The sequence below is a fragment of the Myotis myotis genome, unplaced genomic scaffold (genome assembly GCF_014108235.1).
Source record: "Myotis myotis isolate mMyoMyo1 unplaced genomic scaffold, mMyoMyo1.p scaffold_m19_p_4, whole genome shotgun sequence".
In the NCBI taxonomy this organism is placed as follows: Eukaryota; Metazoa; Chordata; class Mammalia; order Chiroptera; family Vespertilionidae; genus Myotis; species Myotis myotis.
The window spans coordinates 54,397,226-54,404,456 of record NW_023416346.1 but is presented as its reverse complement, the minus strand read 5'-3'; the positions used below and the strand labels follow the sequence as shown (position 1 = coordinate 54,404,456).

At 47.0% G+C, this 7,231-nt stretch overlaps 1 pseudogene; it reads right to left on the bottom strand.

Annotated features, from left to right (window-relative positions):
* Nucleotides 1-952: 952 nt before the first annotated feature.
* LOC118653407 lies at nt 953-1,316 on the bottom strand (annotated as a pseudogene).
* Nucleotides 1,317-7,231: the final 5,915 nt, after the last annotated feature.

Below are 7,231 nucleotides of genomic sequence, written 5' to 3'. Positions count from 1 at the left end.
CCCTAGGAATCTGGGCAGGTGAAGGGGTTGGGGGTACGCTTGGGTAATTCCGATGTCACCCCACTTGGTTTTTTGGTTTTTTTCCCCCACTGATCACAACTTATTATAATCTGTTGGCAGCATAGATAGATATTAGTTACCAGAACTATGTCTTATAGAAGTGGACAGTATGTAGCCATTCTATGGGGAACTGTGTGCACTTAAGCATCAGCATGATCTTTCAGTTTCTCTTTTTTGTTGTTAATGAAAATAAGCTTTATTAAATCAAGTAATAAATACATACAAAGATGCAAACACTATTAGTCACTGTCTTCCAGATGTTTGGATCCACTGATGGGAAAGGTGGAACTGAAATGTACATACATCCTTAGGGGAAATTTCAGGGGTCCTTGTCAGGCGAGGTTCAATAAATTGCTCTTTCTTCTGTATTTATAATTGTGCATTTTAAAGATTGACTTCAAAGTACTAATAGTCATGCAAATGCTTAAGCAAAAAAAAAAAAAAGTTACATTGAAAAGAATTTATACTGTGTGGTGAATGGGCACTGGCTACTAAAGCGCTGCCTCAGGACTCACTGAAACAAACCCTCAGAGTTGGATCAGCTCAGAAGAGAAACATAAAGAACCATGTGAGTAACAGAAATGTATCCAGAAGAGAAACACGTATCTGGGAGGCCAACTACAGTTTGCTGTGATAGGTAACTGACATGCATCATGTAAATCAATGCTTTAAAAAAACCACACAAAATGCCCTGGGTAGTTCCTAACTAATATGTAAATCTAGTAACTGCAAAAATCTCTTCTCCATCTCAGCGATGGGAGGTTCAGAGCCTGATGAACCATAGGAGGGGCAGGGGGAGGAGAAACCAAGCTGTTACTATTTTGAAACCAAGTTTCATCTGAAGGGGGTGCAAGCATGAGCTGTCACTTCTTGGAAGAAGAGGGAAAGCCTTTCATGCTGACTTAGGGGCTAGGTAGGACCTGGTGTTCCGCTTCATCTCCTCCAAGCACTCCCGAACCAGCGCTGCCGTGTGGATGATGCCTCGTTTCAGTCTCTCCATCGCGCTCTTGCTGCCCGCTTATGTGAGTCAGATCTCCTTCCCTAGTTCTTCAATGATGACCAGCAGCTCAGCATATTTGCTCTGGGGCACCTGGCTGTTCTATGTTCCCTGCGTGTTAGAGATGGTGGTCCTAGTCACTCAGCAGCTGGCGGTACTGGGAAGACATTGCCATGCTGGTGGAAGGCGGGTGAACGCTCCCAGAGGCCTTGATGGAGGTGGCAGGCATGTGCATGGTCAAGTTCGGTTTGTAAGACATCCCCCCCCTCCCGCTGCGGGGCGCAGGCCCCATGAGATGGCATTGGCAGTGGTGGTGGTGAGGCCAGGCGGTGGCGAGGTGGGCCTGGGGTCTGTGTGCCTGTCTGTGGGCCTGCCCAGCTCCTGCACACTTTTTGTTGTTGACAGCTCCGGCACACTGACAAATATGGCTGTCCCCTCACCCTGACACTGCAGCAGTATCATGATCTTTCAGTTTCTTATTGTTCTGCTTGTGCTGCTCAATCTCCTTTTTATGATGAGTGATCTCTTCTTCATGTTGTTTCTTCAAGGCTGCCAGCTGTTCTTTAATCCGCTCTGGGAAGTATCCTTCCTCTTCAGCCTTCTTTTTTGTGAAGGTCCCCATGGCTTCCCTGATTGCGCCTGCCTTGGAGCTGAAATTATCTGACCATTGCAGCCAAAGCCTCTGGCTTGCATGGCCCTCACCCCCCACACTTCAAGCCGCAGATGTGCCACTGACGCAGAGACTGCCCTGGTTGTCAGTGCCGCGCAGTTCCGGACCACCCCACTTAGTTTTAAATGCAAACCTGCCTTGGACAGGCCTTGAAGGTCTTCTTTCCACAGGGTAGCAGGCCAGCCGGCACCCACCCTTGGGAGAGTCCGGGAGTGCTGGCTGGCCTGCGCAGTGGCTCTCTCTGCCCCCGATCGCCATGGCGATCAGGGGAGTAGCAGGCCAGTCGGCACCCACAGTCCAGGGGGGTCAGGGAGTGCCAGCTGGCCTGTGCAGTGGCTCTGTCTGCCCCCGATGGCCATGGCGATCACTGGGTAGCAGGCCAGCCGGCACCCACAGCCCCGGGGAGTCCGGGGGTGCTGTCTGGCCTGGCCGGGGCTCTCTCTGCCCCCAATCACCATGGTGATCACAGGGTAGCAGGCCAGTCGGCACCCACAGCCCCGGGGGTCCAGGAGTGCTGGCTGGCCTAAACAACGGCTCTCTCTGCCCCCATGCCATGGTGATCACGGGGAAGCAGCTCTCTCTGCCTCCAATCCACAATGCAATCACTGATCACCGGCTGTCTTTGCCTGCCCCCCACCTCTTGCCTGCCGGCTGGGTTTCCCATCCCTTTCGCCTCCCAGCATTGCGGCTGTGTATACAAATTAACCGCCATCTTTGCAATCTTGGCTGGCAGTTAATTTGCATATCACCCTGATCAGCCAATGGGAAGGGTAGCAGCCGTACGCTAATTACCATGTTTTACACAGGCCGTAGTTTGCCCACGGCTGGACCAGACTGACAGCTGTCAGAGGGGAGGAGGTTGAGGTACTGGGTGAAAAAGGTGAAGGGATTAAGCAAAAAACTCATAGAGACAGACAACAAACAGTATGGTGATTACCAGAGTGAAAGTGGGTTGGAGGGAGATGGAAGAAGATTAAGGTAGGATAAATGGTGATGGAAGGAGACTTGACTTTGGGTGGTGAACACACAATACAATGATGCATTGTAGAAACCTATATAATTTTATTAACCAATGTCACCCCAAAAATTTCAATTAATTTTTTTTTATTGCTTAAAGTATTACAAAGGATATTACATATGTGTCTTTTTTTTTTCCCCGCCCTTGACAATCCCCTGGCCTCCCCTATCCCCCAGTGTCTTATGTCCATTGGTTATGCTTATATGCATGCATACAAGTCCTTCGGTTGATCTCTTACCCCCTCCCTCCTGCCCCCCAACCCTCCCTGGCCTTCCCGCTGCAGTTTGACAATCTGTTTGAGGCAGCTCTGCCTCTGTATCTATTATTGTTCAAAAGTTTATAATGGTCTCTATTATCCATGAATGAGTGAGATCATGTGGTATTTTTCCTTCATTGACTGGTTTATTTCACTTAGCATAATGCTCTCCAGTTCCATCCATGCCATTGCAAGTGGTAAGAGTTCCTTCTTTTTTACAGCAGCATAGTATTCCATCGTGTAGGTGTACCACAGTTTTCTAATCCATTCATCTACAGATGGGCACTTAGGCTGTTTCCAGATCTTAGCTATGGTGAATTGTGCTGCTATGAACATAGGGGTGCATATATCCTTTCTGATTGGTGTTTCTGGTTTCTTGGGATATATTCCTAGAAGTGGGATCACAGGGTCAAATGGGAGTTCCATTTTTAGTTTTTTGAGGAAACTCCATACTGTCTTCCATAGTGGCTGCACCAGTCTGCATTCCCACCAGCAGTGCAGGGGTGTTCCTTTTTCTCCACATCCTCTCCAGCACTTGTCGTTTGTTGATTTGTTGATGATAGCCATTCTGACAGGTGTGAGATGGTACTTCATTGTTGTTTTGATTTGCATCTCTCGGATGACTAGTGACTTTGAGCATGTTTTCATATGTCTCTTGGCTTTCTGAATGTCCCAATTTATATTTTTAACTAGCATATGAGAGTTTCTATTTCTCCTTATCCTCATTTGCTATTGCCATTCTTTAATTTCTGACATTTTGGTGATGTGTAGTAGTATATCACTATGTTGTTGTTTTTTTAAAAGAAAAGAACAAAACATAATTGATGGAAAGTAATGTAAAACATTTGACTAAATAGGAAGATATACTGCATTCCATGATAGACACTCAATATTGTAAAGATTCTAGTTCTCTACATATTAATTTATTAATTTAATACAGTCCTAATACAAAGCAAGTAGCATTTTTGTGAAGATCTGTCCAACAATTCTAAACTTCATCTGGAAGAGTAAATATGTAGGAAAATTGAAAAATAAGAGTAACTATAAATTAAAAAATAAAAGTAAAGGAATTCTCTCCATCTGAGATTAATATGTATTATAAATTTCAATAATTAAAATGTGATTTTGGCAACAACATCCAACAGATCAGTAGATCAGACTAGGAAGTCTAGAAACAACAATATTTAACAATTTAGTATATGTTACAGTTTAATTATCCAACCTGTGTGGGGAGAATATACTATTCAATATCACTGTGTTTTTTTATTTAAACTTCCCTGGTCAGTGTGGCTCAGTGGTTGAGCATCAACATATGAACCAGGAGGTCAGGGTTTGATTTCCAGTCAGGGCACATACCCAGGTTGAGGGCTCAATCCCCGATAAGGGGCATGCAGGAGGCAGCTGATCAATGATTCTCATCATTAATATTTCTATCTCCTTCTTCCTTTCCCTACTTCTCTGAAATCAATAAAAATATATTTAAACTCCCCTGATGCTAATGCTTTTGCACACCCATTAATATGTTTATTTATCATTTTTATATCTTCTTAAATTAAGTGCCTATTCTGGTCTTTGACCATTTTTCTATAGGATTTGCTCTCCTTCTGACTGATTAGTAGTAGTTCTTTATGTATTTTGTTTATGAGTCCCTGGTCAGTTATGTATTTTGCATATATCTACTCTTCTGCTTGCTTTTTCACTCTCTTAATGGTATAATTTGATGGTGATAATAAGTTCTAATTTTTAATGTATTTCCAATTTATCAATCTTTTCATTTAATAGTACTAGAGGCCCATTGCACAAAAATTTGTGCACTCGGTGGGGAGGGGGAGTCCCTCAGCCTGGCCTGTGCCCTCTCGCAGTCTGGGACCCCTTGGGAGATAACGACCTGCTGGCTTAGGCCCCCTCCCGGGTGGCAAAGGGCAGGCCCAATCCCTAGGTGCAGCCCCTGGTCGGGCTCAGAGCAGGGCCTATTGGGGAGTTGGGGCGCTGCCCCCTGTCACACTCAAGGCAGGGTCGATAGGGAAGTTGCGGCGCCACCCCCTGTCACGCACAGAGCAGGCCCGATCAGGGGGTTGGGGCGCTGACCCTGTCATGCACAGAGCAGGGCCCATCAGGGGGTTGAGGAGCTCCCCCCTGTCACTCACCGAGTAGGGCCGATAGGGGAGTTGGGGCACTGCCCCTGTCACACACAGAGCGGGGTAGGATCAGGGGGTTGGGGCGCAGCACCCTGTCACACTCAGGGCAGGGCCAATGGGGAGCTTATGGCTCTACCCTGTCACACACAGAGCAGGGCCCGTGGGGGGCGGTTGGGGCGCCGCCCTCTATCACCCACAGAGCAGGGCCGATCAGAGGGTTGGGGAGCCGCCACTGTCACACTCAGGGCAGGGCTGATGGGGAGGTTATGGCTCTACCCCGTCACACACAGAGCAGGGCCCGTGGGGGGCGGTTGGGGCGCCGCCCTCTATCACCCACAGAGCAGGGCTGATCAGGGGGTTGGGGAGCCGCCACTGTCACACTCAGGGCAGGGCTGATGGGGAGGTTATGGCTCTACCCCGTCACACACAGAGCAGGGCCCGTGGGGGAGGGGGTTGGGGCGCTGCACTCTGTCACACACAGAGCAGGGCCAATCAGGGGGTTGGGGCGCTGCACCCTGTCACACACAGAGCCACAGGGTGATCAGGGGGTTGGGGAGCTCCCCCCTATCAGGCACAGAGCAGGGCTGATCAGGGGGTTGGGGTGCCTTCCCCTGTCACGAACAGAGCAGGGCAGATAGGGAGGCTGTGGCCCTGCCCCCTGTCACACACAGAGCCGCAGGGCGATCAGGGGGTTTGGGCGCTGCCCCATGTCATGCTGATCCCGGTGCCGGGAGGCATATTACCCTTTTACTATATAGGATAGAGGCCTGGTGCATGGGTGGGGGCTGGCTGGTTTGCCCTGAAGGGTGTCCTGGATCTGGGTGGGGGTCCCCACTGGGGTGCCTGGCCAGCCTGGATGAGGGGATGATGGCTGTTTGCAGCTGGTCACACACCCTTCAGGGTGGGGGTCCCCACTGGGGTGCCTGGCCAGTCTGGGTGAGGGGATGAAGGCTGTTTTCAGGCTGACGGGTGACTGAAGCTCCCAACCGCTCCTTTTTTTCTTTTTTCTTTTTTTTTATTCTGGGCCAGCTTTAGCTCTGAGGCTTGGCTCCAGTCCAGCTCTTAGGCCTCCGCTGCTGAAAGCAGGTATCTGGTTTGTTTGGGTTCTATAATCAAAACACTGTTTCAACTCCAGCTCTGAGATCCCAGCTGGCTGAAAGCAGGTTTCTGGGATTTTGTTTAGCTTCTATATTTGTAACAATGTTTCAAACTGCAAGCTCAGAGGCTGGCAGCGGCAGGCGGGGAAAGTTGGAGTCCCCAGTCACTGAAGCAAGCAAGCCTCCTGTTCGCTTCAAGCTGCTTGTCTGCCGGCCTCCATCTTGGTTGGCAGTTAATTTGCATATCGCCCTGATTAGCCAATGGGAAAGGTAGCAGAAGTACAGTTAATTACCATGTTTCTCTTTTATTAGATAGGGTTATGTTTGTATACTATTTATGGAATCTTTGTTACTCCAAAGTCATGACTATATTCTACTAAGTTATGTTCTAAGCTTTATTGTTTTACCTTTCACATTTAGATCTACAATCCACCTTGAAATTATTTTTATATAAGTGTAAGGTTGAAGTCAAGATTAATTTCTTCCTTTATGGATATTTCATTGACCCATGATTAACTTAAAAATATTCCTTTTCCCATTGCTCTGTAGTGTCACTTTTGTCATAAATGAAATGTCCATAAATGTGTGGTCTTATTTCTGGACTCTGTTCTATAGTTCTATTTGTCTACCTTTTTGAAAAGACCAAATTATCTTCATCCATGTAGTTTTATGTCTTGCTATATGATAGTGGCAATCTTCCAACTCTTCTTTAGGATTGTGTTGGCTGTTCTTGGTTCATTGTGCTGCTTTACAAATTTTAGAGTCAGCTTTTAATTTTCCACCAAAAAAAGGGACAAAGAATGTGTGGAGATTTTGATTGGTTAGATTGTATCTAGAAATCAATTTGGAGAGAACTGGTATTTTTATAATATTGAGTCTTCCAGTTCATAAACTTAGCAAATACCACTATTTGTTTACATCTGCTTCAACTTTAAAAAAAAAAATAATATTAGGTAGTTTCCTGTAGAGGTCTTGTTAGATTAATTCCTAAGTGC